We start from the raw sequence: 16,044 nt of genomic DNA, 5'->3' as shown, positions 1-16,044 counted from the left end.
TGTCTTTCTAGTTGGGGAGCATGGAACACTGGTTATCAGGTGGTTCCACTCAAGGATATTCCAAAAACACTGGGCAAAAATCCATTCAATTCACCCAGAATTTAGCGAGCAACTATGATATGCCAAGAACTGTGCTAAGTGTAGATACAAAGACTTTAAAAATAAAACAGTTCCTGTCCTCAAGGAGTTTACATTCTAGTTGGGGGGGGGAAGAGTACATACATGTATTAAGTACAGAACAGACTCAGTCTAAAGTAACTGTAGTTAAATAACTTTCACCTCCTGAATTACTATTCATTGAAACAGAAATTTCTAAGGGGTGACAAATAGGCTCGATGCCTGAGCAGGGAGTCTTTATTAGTTGATGAGCTCTTATCACCTGGTGGCTGCCTTTCTGGCAATAAGTTGTTCTGAACTTAGGTAAGGCTGATCCTTAGTCAGAAATACTGGTCTATGCTTGGAGCCTTTTGAACGTGGTAGATCCTGCTGGAATTGTGCCCTGCGGGCATAGTTTGTTCGATGTCACAACATTCCCATACCGTGATTAAGCTGGTTGAGTAGGACTCTAATGAATGTTTATATGAAGGATTATCGTGTTTTGGGTTTGGAGCTGGAATGCACCTTAGAGGCTATCTAATCCAACTTAATTAAGTTACTAATGAAGAAACTAAGGTCTCGAGAGATGAAGGTCACACATTTGATAAGTAGCTGAACCAGGATTTGAACCTGATTCCTTTGGATCTAAATATAGAGCTGTTTCCACTACAGCAAACTTTTCTACCAGTCACATTTCCATAATTATGAAAATACAATCAGTCTAGGCTCTTCTTAGCATCACCGTCATCAGGCACTCGAGGATGAGTACCACTTCTCCCCTAGGACATGGCCACTAGAGAAATAATTTAGTCCCACGGAAGACTTTCTTTGAGATTAAGGTGAAGGTAGAGAATCTCTTTCTGTGGAACTCTTAGAGGGTTCAGTCACCTGTAGTCCTGCCTGGGGATAAAGGACTTTAAAATTTTTTTTGATGCTTTTTGCTGTTATATCACATTCCTTTCTGGATATGCCCTCATCCCCATCCCAGTGAGACCTCGTTTGTGATGCTTACTGTATTAGTTGTTGATTTTAAGGTATGATCTATCATTCCTTAGAAAGCAGATTGTCTCCATCAGGGTTGTCCTAACCATTGGCGATGCCAGTGGCACTCACCTTCACACACTTCTCAGTCACCGCAGGTATTCTGTGGTACTTGTTGTATCATAGACCTCTCACCCATATCACTTCATGTTGCTATACTTCATCAGATGGTCACCCCTATCTGACAACACACTCTTCAGTAAGTGGATATTTGGTTTAAAAAGAAGGTCAATGTTTGGTCTATGGCCTCACTGTGCCCTTTGGAAGCTCAAATGTAGGTGGCAACTGTTTTGAATTTTAAGTGTTTCCAGAGAATTGGTTTAAAGTACCTCTCCAACTGAGGACCAGCATTTAGTAGAAATGGGATCTCTTAAAATGCTGCTGGTCTCCCAGCAGCAGGTTTTTTTTTTTTCCCAGCTCCAGGAATAGTAGTATGTGAGTCCAAGAAAAAAAAAATCTCTCAGGCCATGAAGGCCTCACTATTTGTATCATTATGCCTGCTTTGCTGGGGATCTGTTGGTTTTGTCCTCAGCATGAGCTGTTTCCATTTCCATGGCCTATAGGCGAAGGAGACTTGGAGTATCCTAAGCAAGATTTAAGTCAGATATGCTGAAGAATTTCATTAGCCAGAATTGAGAAGTGGCATGGATGAGTGACAGTTATTTTGAGACTCTGCATTGCATTGAAGAACAAAAGGAATGGATTCCCCAAAGCTATATGGATGAAAGGGAAGGGAGAATTGAAATAGTTATCCAGGTAATTCAAATGGGGGCCTTTGTTTGAGGCAGAAGGGCCGAACTATCCTCTTAATTTCTTCAATTCTCTACTCCAGTGTGTGTGTCAGCTCCATCAGCCATTCAAAGATGCTAAAGTTGCACCTTCCTCCAATTAACTGAAGGAGGCATAGAAGGTGAAAACAGAAATGAACAAAAAGAAGATGCTGGATGAGGTTCCCATGAAATCGAAGTTCAGTCCAGAAGGCAGGAAGGATAACCAAGATCAACCACAGTGAAGTGAGAACACCACAGACAAGCCCTATGACCCTGTCAGGAGTGTGTTAAGACCAGAGCTGGAACATGCAAGGCCCAAGTGAATAAAACAAAAAGTGCCGGCTTGAGAACAATATTTTTCAAAGCATGGTCATATTTGTGACAAATAGTGAGACCAGAAAAAGCCTGCTTAAGGTTTTGCATCCTCAACTTGCTAGATATAGGTAAGAGCCAAGCAAAAGCCTGCAAATATGTTCTCAACACTCCCATTCCATCATGGTGCAAGGTTGGAAGTTATTCAGGGTAGGTGAGGCTAGATGAGCTCACACTACAGGAAATACTGTAGTGAGACCTGGTGTGGTGCTGGCCAAGAAAAAATATCGTTTCTTTGATTCCTATGAACTTGAATCAGTCACATCCTGGGTGGAAGCAAAGGGTCAGATATGCACACGTGAATATGTGTGTGGGAACATACATGTGTGTGGGCATATGTATGTCTGTATGTGTGTGAAGTCAGCCACATATTGCTTAAACTTCACTATGTGATAAAATTCTGTGGCGGATTTAAAAGCCATATAAAGAAAGCAAAAATGTATTTATCATGATTCTTAATTAAATTGAAGATTGAGCAAGCAAATATGAGACAATATGATGAAACTTTATTTTTTAATAGAGAAATTTCTGTATGGGCAAGATGAGAAAGGGTCATGTTCTGGCTTTCTATGAGTTTGATATGCTTCCATGTTTCTAGTCATGGAGTGGTCCTTGGGTAACACACAATAAAAACAATTATTTCAGACATTTCAGAAATGAAGTGCTACCAGCATCATTGTGTACTTTTGCATTGGTGAGTAATGAAAGACATATCCTTAATGTGAAACAAAAGACGATTGTGAATATTAAAAAACCAGCACAGCCAACTAGAGGGAAACATTCAGGATAAGATATTAACTTGAACCACATGTGAAATGCAGCTGTTTCTGTTGAAGCTTTCATCAGTCTGAAGTGGAAAGATTGGTGGGTTTTAATATGTGGTTTCCAGCCAAGCCAATAGGAATCTGGGGAAAATGTGTGTGAAATCAATGTTCTTCCATGGGGGGTCCCAGGCTCTGGTATAACTTTCCTTTTTGCTAACATAAACATAAAGCTCAGGGCAAGATACTTTTAATATTTAAGGATTTGACAGGGAGTACATGAAATGTCCAGCTGCAATGGATGGATTTCCTTGCCTCAGTTTTCCTCCTGCTAATAAAGATCCACAGGCCCCACTTTTGAGGAGCGGGGATGGTGCTGGATTCTCCCTGGGTTGGTCCATCTTCTCCTCTGATTCCTGGAATTAGTTCAGTTTTCCCAGAAGCTTATGAGGATAGGGCCTGACAGTGTCTGCCAACCCAAAGCAAGCATACTGGTATGCTTTTATTTTTTCTGTGGCCAAATCCTGAATATTCCAAATTGTAAAGAAGAGTGATGATTTTTACAATATGGTGTAATTGTGCATATGTACAAGAAAATGTTAGAAATCCACTACATAAAACATCCATAGAGGCATGAAACTGGGTCAAAAATAAAAGACCCCAAGCACAAAACTTCTCTTTGGTGACTGTACTTCGGTCCAACGGCTCAAAGATCTGTTGGCAGCCACCGTGAGGTTTCATCAAATCAACTCTCGATTCCTTAGAGTAGCCAGGTGCTAGAGCCTTTCTGGATGAAGGAAGGCAGAAAATAGTCAATGACATGCTTTCTGAATCCCATTATTACTAAAGGAGTCAATGTAGCTCATGTTTATCTACTATTTTAAGATTTGCACATTTTAAAATCTCCTCACAACTGCCCTCTGAGGTAGGTAGCATCCATTTGTGTAGATGAGGGAACTGAGACTCTGACAGGTTAAATCTTTTGCTTACGATCACATAGCTAAAAATTGTTGGAGGGAGGATTCAAACCCAGCTCCTGAGACTCCACATCTAAAGTTCCATATCCCATAATACATTGCCCAGCCATCAAAGATGATCACTTTTTAAATGGAAAATGATAAAGGAGTTCCAGAAAAATAAGATCAAAACCTCTAATCTATACCCATTGATTTAATTCCATTGACCTTGTCTGTAGGCAATTAGGTGTTGCTCTGGTTAGAGTTCTGGTCCTAGACTCAAGAAGACTTGAGTTCAAATCCAACCTCAGACACTTTCTAGATATGTGGTGCTGGTTAAGTCACTTACCCTTGCTAATCCTCAGTTTCTTCATCTGAAAAGTAGAGATAATAATAGCACCTACTTCCCAGGACTGTGGTAAGAACAAACTAAGCTGATGTTAGTGAAGCGCTTTGCAAACCTTAAAGCACTACATAAATGCTTGCCATTGATAATTGAAGCCCCGCAATGCTCAAGGCACTTTGTTAGGCATGGGTGGTAATTCAGTTGTTCAGTCATTTTTCAGCAGTGTCTGACTCTTCATGACCCCATTTGGGGTTTTCTTGGCAAAGATACTGGAGTGGTTTGCCATTTCCTTCCCCAGTTCATCTTTGCAGATGAGGAAACTGAAGCAAATGGAGTTCAGTGACTTGCCCAGGGTCACACAGCTAGGAAGTGTTATGTGTCTGAGGCCAGATTTGAACTCAGGAAGATAAGTTTTCCTGACTCTATCCATTGTACTGCCTAGTTGTCCCATTAAGGGTAATACAAAGATGAATTAATCTGTCTCTGCTCTTAAGGGGCTCCCCTCCAAGTTGGCAAGATAAGACATATTCTGACCACATGAAAAGATAAGGTGGTGTGATAGATGTCCAATGAGAGGTCGTTATTAAAGGTGTTATTAGATTTCAAAGATAGCAAAGACCACTGTGGGTTAAAACATCCAGAGACAGTTCTCAGGGGCAGTTCTGTTTGAAGTAGGCCTTGAAAAATGGATGGGATTTAAATAGTTTTAGAGCATCAGGGGGAGCATTTCAGGCTGAGAAAGGAATAGAAAGAGGGATAAACAAAGGCACAAAAAAGATAGGAATGGCTGAGGTGTATTTGATGCACAATGGGAAGACCTGCTTACTTAGGTGTGAAGGTCCCCGTAGGGGAAGCAGTGGGAGATAAAGTGGCAAAAGTAACTGAATTTCATTAAAAAAATCCTAGATGGTGGTGTTAAAATTTATATCAAGTTCTCTGGAAAATTTAGCCAATTCAATAGGCTATGGATGTCATTAAATTTATAAGAAAGCTATTTGGGAACTGTTCTGTGCCAAACTGTGCTTTTGAAGTGCACACATAAGACTTGTGAAAGTCTATGGCTTACCTTTCTAAATGCTGTGGACTCATAGCCTAAGGAGGGTTGATGTCATATCCACAAGGCATTTTCCAGCTCTCCCAGAGAGAAGACTTACTGTCTTCTTACTGTCTTACAAAGATTAATAAGATACTGTGTCTGTTTTTAAGTGGCTTCCCTCCAAGTTGGCAATATAAGACATATTCTGTCCACGTGAAAAGATAACTATAAAAAGTGATGTAATAAATGTCCAGTGAGAGGTAGTTATTAAAGGTGTTGCTAGATTTCAGACAAGGGAAAGACCACTGTGGGTTAAAATATCCAGCAGAGAATTCTTGGGGGAAGTGATGTTTGAAGTAGGTATTTATCACACCACCATCATTGGTGCCTATGCACCTACCATGATGAACCCTGATGAGGTTAAAAAAAAATTTTATGAAGACCTGGAGACCCTTATCATCAATGTGCCTAAAGAGGACAAGCTTATAATTCTGGATCACTTTAATGCTAGAGTAGGCTCAGACTACAAGACTTGGCAGGGAGTTCTAGGGAGGAATGGAGTTGGAAACAGCAATAGCAATGGTCACTTACTACTGAGGACTTGTGCATCTCATGACCTTCTCATCACCAACACTGTCTTCCATTTACCTAAATGCAATAAAACTTTGTGGATGTACCCTTGCAGAAAACATTGGCATTTAAAAGACTATGTGATTGTAAGGAGAAGAGACCGACAGGATGTGACAGTGACAAAGGCAATGTGTGGTGCAGAGTGCTGGACTGATCATAGACTTATCCTCTCCAAGCTAAATTTTCACATTCAACATAAGTGCCATCCCCAAGGCAAAATGACTACCAGAAGAATTAATTTCAACAGATTAGAGCTCTTCTCCGAGCAGGAACAATTTGTTGCTAACTTGGAGGTAAAGTTGAGCACACAGTTGGCAACAGTGGAGCAGAAAAGGAGTGGGTAGCTTTCAGAGATTTGGTGTATAGTACTGCATCTGGGTCAGAACACTCACAAACACCAAGATTGGTTTGACGAAAATGATGGGGAAATTCAGAAGCTGCTAAATGAAAAATAACCCCACAGGTTTTACCAGCAGGATAGTTCATGCATCTCTAAGAAGAAAGCATTTAATTCCATCAAAAGTAAAGTACAAGCAAAGCTTAGAGAGATGCAGGATTCTTGACTCAGTAAGAAGGCAGAAAAAATTTGTTTTATGCTGATAGTAACAATCCAAAACACTTTCATGATGCCCTGAAGGCTGTTTATGGGCCAGAGACCTAGGGTGCATCTCAACTACTCAATACTGACAGAGCCACATTGATCAGTGATAAGGATATGATACTAGAGAGATGGGCTGAACCCTTCCACAATGTTCTCAACAGACCATTGTCAATCAATGCTGAAGCCATTGACTGTTCACCTCGGGTTGAAGTCAATCCCTCCCTAGCTGAAATTCCAACTGAAGAAGAGGTTTTGAATGTCATTAGGCTCCTGTGTGGCAAAGCACCTAGTGCTGATTCTATTCCAGCTGAGATTTACAAGGTCAGAGGTCCATTGCTCATACAAAAACTGACTGAAATTTTCCAGATTATATAGCAAGAGGAAGTTATCCCCCAGGAGTTCAAAGATGCCTTCATTGTCCATCTCTATAAAGGTAAAGGAAATAGATTGTCCTGTGACCATCACAGGGAAGTCTCTCTCTTAGTTATTGTTGGCAAGATTCTTGCCAGAGTCCTCCTTAATAGGCTGATCCTTCACCTGGAAGATGGTCATCTACCTGAGAACCAGTGTGGCTTCAAAAAGGGCCGAGGAATGGTTGAAATGGTATTTGCTGCCCTACAAATCCAGGAGAAATGCCAGGAGCAGAATCTCTGTACACAGCATTTCAGATCTGACCAAGGCCTTTGATACTGTCAGTTATGAGGGCTTATAGAAAATTAGGTCAAAATTTGATTGCTGAAGAAGTTCATCAACGTTGTACATCAAGTTCATGACGGCATGCTTGCCTGGATTCTGGATAATGGACAATGCCCTTGTATTTTCCTGGTCATCAATGAAGTGAAACAAGGCTGTGTGCTTGCTCCTGTGCTTTTTAGCATGGTGTTTTCAGCCATGTTGTCAAATGCTTTCAATGAGGGTGAACATGGCATCAAGGTCAGCTACTACACTGATGGTAAAGTCTTCAACTGGAAAAGAATACAAGCCAAGACCAAAGTGAGGAAAGTGTTGGTGCATGATTTTCTGTTTGCAGATGATTGTGCACTCAATGCAGCCTCTGAAGCAGAGATACAGAAAGTATGGGTTGATTCTCTGCTGCTTGTGCTAATTTTGGCTTAACAATTAACATCAAGAAAACACGGGTGCTCCATCAGCCACCACAATGCCATCCATATGTGGAATAGCGAACGGAGAAGTGTTGAATGCTGCAGATAAGTTCACTTACCTTGGTAGTGTACTTTCCAGGGATGTACACATTGATAATGAGGTGCATGCTTTGCCAGAGCTAGTTCAGTGTTTGGGAGGCTCTGAAGGAAAGTATGAGAGAGAAGAAGTATTAGACTGGTTACCAAGCTGAAGGTCTACCTCAATTAATCTACTTATTCAGTGTCATACAAATCAAACTACCAAAAATTATTTTATTGAGCTAGAAAAAAATAATAACAAAATTCATCTAGAAGAATAAAAGGTCAAGAATATCAAGGGAATCAATGGGAAAAAAGTGTAAAGGAAGGTGGCCTAACCATGCCAGATGTCATGCTGTATCATAAAGTGGTAATCATAAAAACAAAACAAAACAAAACAAAACAAAACAATCTGGTACTGAAGAAGAAATAGAGCAGTGGATCAATGGAATGAAATAGGTACACAATACATGGCAGTAAATGACCATAGTAATTTAGTGTTTGATAAACTCAAAGATTCAAGCTTTTGGGACAAAAACTCATTATTTGACAAAAACTGCTGGGAAAACTGGAAAACACTATGGCAGAGCCTAGATATAGACCAACATCTTACAGTGTAAACCAAGATAAGGTCAAAATGGGTATATGATTTAGACATAAAGGGTGATACTACAAACAAATTAGGAGAGCATGGAATAGTTTACCTGTCAGATTTATGGATAAGGGAAGAACTTAGGACCAAGCAAGATACAGAGAGTATTACAAAATGCAAACTGGATAGTTCTGATTATATAAAATTAAAGAAAAATTTTGCACAAACAAAATCAATGCAACCAAAATTAGAAGAAAAGCATAAAACTGGGGGAAAATTTTCATAACAAGTATCTCTAATAAAGGCCTCATTTATCAAATACATAGAGAACTTGGTCAAATTTATAAGAATACAAGTCATGCCCCAATCATATCAAAGGATATGAACAAGCAGTTTTCAGATGAAATCCAAACTATTTATAGTCATATGGAAAAAATACTCTAAATCACTATTGATTAGAGAAATGCAAATTAAAACAACTCTGAGGAACCACCTCACAGCAATCAGATTGGCTAATATGACAAAATAGGAAAATGATAAATGTTGGAGAAGATACATGAAAATTGGAACACTAATGCACTGTTGGTGGAGCTGTGAACTGATCCAACCATTCTGGAGGGCAATTTGGAACTATGGCCAAAGGGCAATCGAACTAGGCATACCCTTTGATCCAGCAACCCCATTACTAGGTCTATATCCCAAAAAGATAAAAAAGGGCAGGAATCTCTTTGTGCAAAAATGTTTATATAGCTTCTTTTTGTAGTGGCTAAGAACTGGAAATTGAAGGGATACTCATCAATTGGGTAATGGCTGAACAAGTTGTGGTAAACGATTATGATGGAATATTATTGTGCCATAAGAAATGATGAGCAGGATGATTTCAGCAAAACCCTGGAAAGACTTATATGAACTGATACAGAGTGAAGAAGCAGAACTAGGAAACATTGTACATAGTAACAACAATATCGTACAATGATCAATTGTGAATGACTTAGATATTCTCAGCAATACGATGATCCAAGACAATCCCAAAGGACTTGATGAAAAAATGCTATCCATCTGCAGAAAAAGACCTGATAGGGTCTGAACGCACGTCAAAGCATACTATCTTTTACTTTCTCTCTTTTTTTTTGTTTTGTTTTGTTCATTTCTCCCCTCCCCCCCAATGACTAATAGGGAAATGTTTTACATGATTACACAAGTATAACCTATATCAGATTGCTTACCGTCTCAGGGAGGGGGAAGAGGAGGGAAGGAAGGATAGAATTTGGAACTAAAAGCTTAACAACAAATGTTGAAAATTGTTTTTATATGTAATTGAGGAAAAATAAAATATTTTAAAAAAGACATATAGATGATGAAAACAAGGTTTATTGTTGTTGTTGAGTTGTGTCCAATACTTTGGTACTCCATTTGGGGTTTTCTTGGCAAAGATACTGTAGTGGTTTGCTATTTCCTTCTCTGACTCATTTTATAGATGAAGAAACAGAGGCAAATGGGGCTAAGTGACTTGCGCAGGGTCACACAGTAAGTGTCTGAGTCCAGATTTGAACTCAGGAAGATGAGTCTTTCTGACTCCAGGCCTGGCACTCTATCTACTGTGCCACTTAGCTTTCCTATAAGGTCAGGTAACAGTGGATAAATACAAAAATTATGGCAGTGTCCTTTCAGAAGAGCATCAAGAATACTAAAACTCCAAGTTAGCTGAGGTGGTAAATAAAGCTAAGGATGGCAAAAGCTGGTTTTTTTTTTTTGTTATATTAGCAAAGCAGGAAGTCCAAAGAAGGGACAGGGTCACGCTTTTGGGAATGGAACAATGATATTGTTCCACAGTGACATCAAATAACACTAAGAGGGTGAAACCATGCATCTTTTGTTTTATTTTTGCTTTCTTTTCCAAGGAAAATGATCTTTGTATTGTAAAGAATAGAAATGGCTAATAGGTATTTGATGTTCAAGAAAAGTAGACAGATAATAACAGAGCACCTGGCTACTCTTGATATACTCATATTGCCAGGCCCAGAGGAACTGTGTCTTTAGGACTGAAACAGCTCTCAGATGTGACTGTCGGCCATTGTTGGTGATTTCTGAAAGATTATAGAGAGTGGGAAATGTACTAAATGATTAAAGAATGGCAAATGTTGTCCTTATGGTTTTTTTTTTTAAGGAAAGAGAATGCCATTTGAAAACTATTTGACTATGATTCCTTGAAAAATTATTAAAGTGATAGTTAGTGAAAATCTAGAAAAGAAAGTGCTTATCTAATTCATGCTTTTCATAGGGTTCCTTGACTTATAAATCAGGGGAATGTTGTAGATTGAGCTCACCTAAATTTTAGCAAAGTATTTGATAGTGTCTCCTGTGATCTTATGGGGAAAAAATGGAGAAATGTAAGCTCAATCATAGCACAAGTACATTGGCTCCAAATTTTTTGAGTGGCCCAGTGCCAAACATTGTGCTAAGGTCTTTAAAATTACTGTATCATTTGATCCTCACAACAACCTTGTGAGATAGGTGTTATTATTATCCCCGTTTTACAGTGAAGAAACTCAGGCAAAGGGAGGATGAATGACTTGACCAAGATAGTGAGCTCTTAACTGTCTGAGGCCAGATTTTAACTCAGGTCTTCCTGATTCCAGGTCCTTCCTTCCTTCCTTCCTTCCTTCCTTCCTTCCTTCCTTCCTTCCTTCCTTCCTTCCTTCCTTCCTTCCTTCCTTCCTTCCTTCCTTCCTTCCTTCTTCCCTGATTCTGTGAACTCTATGTGTGTGGGGTAGTACAGTGTACCAAATTATATTTAATAGACATGCATAAAAGGTGAAAAAAGAGGAGGTGGCAGAGGATGAAAATAAATTTGACCCATAAGCACATAGTCAGGGATTCTAAAGCTAAGAATAAACTCAGACTGATGAATGGCTAATCCAGGCAACAAAAAGCAATTTACAAACCATATTTTGGGAAAACAAGGAAAGATCAAAGAAGGAATAGAAGTGATGCTCGGGGTGGATGGGAAGATGAGTCAGTGAATAGCAGTGAAAGAATGCTGAATTTGAATCTGAGAACACAGGTTTGATTCCCAGCTCTGGCATTTATTAATTGTTTGACTTTCAGCAAGAATCCCTTCTCTCTGAGACTGAGTTTCCTAATCTATGAAATTAAGAGGCTAGACCAGAGGATCTCCAAGGTTCAGCTCTAACATTCTATAGTTCTATTACTAGAGAAGGGTGGAGATTCTGGAAACAAACTGTAATCTCCTTCAAAGTAAACTAGCATAGACAATATTTCTTAGAGTTAGATAGAATTAGGTTACATTCAGAGCCAGTGTGACAAAAAGCAAAATAAAATAAACAGAGCTATAGTGCAATGGATAAAGTGTTAGCCTTGGAGTCAGGCTACCTGATTTCAAATTCTGCCTCTGACACTTTTGGTTATATGACTGTGGGCAAGTCAGAATAACCTCTCTGAGCCTCAGTTCTTCATCTGTAAAATAAGAATAATAATATCTGGAGTGCCTACTTCACTCTTTAGGGTTGTTGTGAAGCTTAATGAGATAATGTACGCAAAGCACTTTTTCTACTTTAAAGTACCATAGCAGTGCCAACTATTATTATTATTATACCTAATGAATGGAGAGAAATCAGAAATTATTTTGCTTCCATTTTCCTCTGCCAAGAAAATGGTTTTTGGACTAGAAGGTAGCCTGGGCAAAGCTTATTTTAGACTGGTCTGGGGGATTAGATTTGGAATTGGACCAATGTGAGATACTCAGAGAGTAGACCACTTTTAACAAAAGAAGTTTATTCAACAATTGTATTGAAGGAATATTCAGCAAGGCTACAACATGGAGTCAACTAGAAGTAGCTTCCTTAACCTATGCATTTGCCAGAGGGATGTGCCTTGTCAGAAGCTTGTGGAAAGCCTGAAGATAACCTGATATCTTGTACTCTGGGCTTTTATATTTAAACAAGAAGGAAGCCACGTCAGTGGTTTCAGCCTTGGTCCCCTGGACCAATTAAGTCTCTAGGATGTTTTTTGTTTGTTTGTTTGTTTGTTTTTGGGGAATAAAAGCAGCTTAGAGTAGATGTTCCCACAACAAAATAACACAATAAAAATGTTTAATAGGTAATTTATATCTAATGAAAGTAAAGAGATATTAAGAGATTAATAGGTAATTTATATCTAATGAAAGCAAAGAGATATTAAGAGATTACCTAATTTTCCTTGATGAGTTCATGTCTATCCTGGTGATAAATATATTTTTAAAAATGTCTTAGTCATGGTCAAGTTACTAACTATCAGAAGCAAGATTATGAATCCAAGAGTTTCTGACCCCTGAGGCCAACTTTTATCTATCATGCTAAGAAGACTTTTGTGAGATAAAAAGATGAAATCCCCTTTCCTGGGAGAGACTTAGTGCTGTTTACTTTCCCCTAAAGATAGAGTCTTCTGGGCTCTAAGTGGGAGCTTTGGAGAGCTGGAACAGCATATTGAGACAAATATGTGAAATACTAAAAAATCAAAATGAGGGACTGGCAATTATAATGCCCAGCAGTTAGAAATGGGGTAATTATCATTAACAAAAGGCTTTGAGGGCCTGTGGTAAGGCAGCTAAGTTTTAGTCAATGATAAATGGGTTCTGATAATTAGCAACAGTTGTTGCTAATCAATAGTATTTATGTGTGGGGAAAAAGAATGCTGGTCAGGATCCATCTTTTCAGGTATACTCAGTACTACCACCAGTGAAGTAATTTTTCTTTTTTCAGTGCTAAAGGACCATTATGTACATTCATAGATCTGCCTAATGAAATTTATTGGTTCTGGGAAAGCACATAGTTAGGTGAAACCATACTGCAGAGGATAGTTAATTCTAAAGCAACAAAGTTATAAATGGAAGATATGTTCCTGGGTAGCCGTATTATACACTATATACTAGTCTTTACAGAGACCTGAGCAAAGGCAGAGTTGGGTGAGGCAGCTTGGAAGTCCCACCAGACTGGAGATGAGGATTTGAAACATTAAATTATCAGGGATGTAACGGTGTTCTGCCAGTGAAATTGGAGGTAGGGAACTAGTTGGTTGGTTGAAAGGCATAAACCAAGTAATCTAGTGACATCTTGGAAGAGGAGATAGAATGTCATCCCTAGAACTCTCTGCCTTCCAATTCGCAGTTTAAAGTTAGCTAAAGATAATAATTATCAAGATGAATTTCTTTTTTTAAAAAAGTAAAATAAAATAAACAAATTATGCACAAACTGGAGTTGCTACAATTTCTCCCCATAAATGAAAAAGAAAAATGTAATATTACCAAAGCCTAGTGCAACATGTTCAATAATTGAATAAGCCAAGTTGTTAACAAGCATTTATTAAGCACCTGTTAGGTGCCAGGCCCTGTGCTATAGTTTTGTGATATTTTACAAGTGTCATAGATGCATAACCATAGCCATTGAGAGAAAATGACTTTATTTTCAAATATTGTCTTCATTTTCCAATAGGTCTTCATATAGTCCTGGTGCAAAAATGTAAAGGAAAATAGAACAATAAGTCCTTGCATTAGATAGTCTCTAAGGTCTCTTCCAATTCTCAGATTTTGAATGAATATTCTCATGGATTCATCCATACTGGATCCTCTAAATATGGTTACCAATGATGAGACACAAAACTTAACATTCATGATCATAGGGGGTACTATTTCTTAAGTAACTTCTCTACAGGATTTGGTGGTGGTAGAGAGGCCACCATCATGAGGAAGGCACATTGTGGGTACTAGACTGAAGGGAAGGGTTTTATAAAGTCAATGAGGGCAGATTGGAACTTAATGATAATAATTGAAGAAACTTTCTGTTAATCATACTTGATACTCTATCTCTCATCTATGCGTTCACACAGGCTGTTTCTCATGTCTGGAATATATTCCTTCTTCCCCTTTTCCTCTGAGAATATCAAGATTCTTTCAAAACCTATCTCTTACATGAGGTCTTTTCTGATCCTTCATCTACTCTCCTTTCCTCTGTTATTTCATATTCACTATTTATTTATTTTGTATTTACTTAAATGTTTACATGTTGAATTTCCCCTATCGCACATTAGATCCTCGAGGTCAGGAACTGCTTGGTTTTTCCCAAACACCTATTACATAGAATAGGCAGGCCTGGATGAGTTGGGATCGCATACCAGCAGAGGATAGCCAAGTCAATGAGATCACAGACCCTTTTGAGTTTTGATTATTTGAATGCCCCTAGTGCCTGATACACAGCAGGTACCTCATAAATGCTTGTTGGTTGATTGCTAATAACCAACATTTATGGAGGATTTTAAGGTTTGTGAAGCACCTTATGTATTATCTTATTTTATCCTCATAAAAACTCTGTGAAGTAAATATTATCAGCATTATTACTTCCATTTTACAAATGAGGAAACTGAGGCTGAGAGGTGAAGTGACTTGCCTGAGGCCACACAGCTGGTCCAAGTCCCTGAGATAGGATTCAAGCCCAGACTTCCTGACTCTAGGTCTAGCATGATGTCCGCTATGCCGAGCAGCTTCTTCCTGTCTGTGATCCATACTTTAAGTTCATTTGCTCTTACTCACTTTCTCCTGCCATCAAGTTGCTAATGAGTTGTAGTTGTAAGTCTTATGTCAGCTACACTTTTGCCACAGCCTACCACTCTGATGGAAGCCAGTGGGCGTAAATGGAAACACACAGAGGCACTTTGATGAACTAAAAAAGAAATTACAAATTACTGTGCTCCAGAATGGGCTGCCAGGTTGGAGTTTCACCAGAAGAAAAATTAAGCTTGAGGTTGGCAAGTGATGAAAAACTGAGCAGTTTGTAGCAGCGGTAACAAGAATTCCTCCCTCTGATAGGGTAACCTTACTCAACCTGGGTTCTGCTGTATCCAGATGCCATGGCATCTTACAAATCTCCTCCAAAGAAAAACAAATAAAATTTACCAGTGGGACCCATGCATTCTTCCCAGTGTAGAAACCAATGGAGTTATTGGAAACACTCCATAAATCTTGTGTCCTGCATGGTGACCTTTAGTTCTTCAGGGACACACCTCATTTTATGTGCATCCTGCAAGCCATCAGTAGATGAGACTTTCAGCAAAACCCCAGAGCTCTCTCTGGATCCAGCATATTTACCAGGTGAACAAAAGGAGAAACTATGGAGACTAAGCCATTAGAAGCTCTGCTCCATTTTTCCTTGCCAGAAATTAAGCTGCTGTTCTGTCTGCCAGAGTACAGCAGCATTCTAAATGAGGTCACCACATTTGGGAAGGGCTGGGTGAAGGTAGAAGAGAGAGAGCCAATTACAGCACTACTCTTATTGGAGCAATTTACCTACACCACTGAAGGGGGGGAGGCAGGTACAAAAGACTCCTAGGCTTTCTGCCTGAGTAGCTTTTTCCCTGAAAAAAGAATAAAAAGAAAAAAAAATATTAGCTTAGTGAAGAGCTGAACTTCAAAGGGAGAATTTTATATTTTATTTGATTAGAAGGTTGACTCCTTTTGATTTAAATTTTTTCTTTTCAATTTAATACACATTGGGTCTCAAGAAAAGCTTATGTTAATTTTAAGCAAAAGTAAAACTGTGTCCGGCCATTGTGTGGCGATGCCTGCTGTGTCTGATTACAAGGGGTACTCTTTCCAAGAGTCTTACTGAAATG

The sequence above is a fragment of the Phascolarctos cinereus genome, unplaced genomic scaffold (assembly GCF_003287225.1).
Source record: "Phascolarctos cinereus isolate Bilbo 61053 unplaced genomic scaffold, phaCin_HiC Scaffold_7;HRSCAF=346, whole genome shotgun sequence".
In the NCBI taxonomy this organism is placed as follows: Eukaryota; Metazoa; Chordata; class Mammalia; order Diprotodontia; family Phascolarctidae; genus Phascolarctos; species Phascolarctos cinereus.
This window is presented reverse-complemented; position numbering follows the sequence as displayed.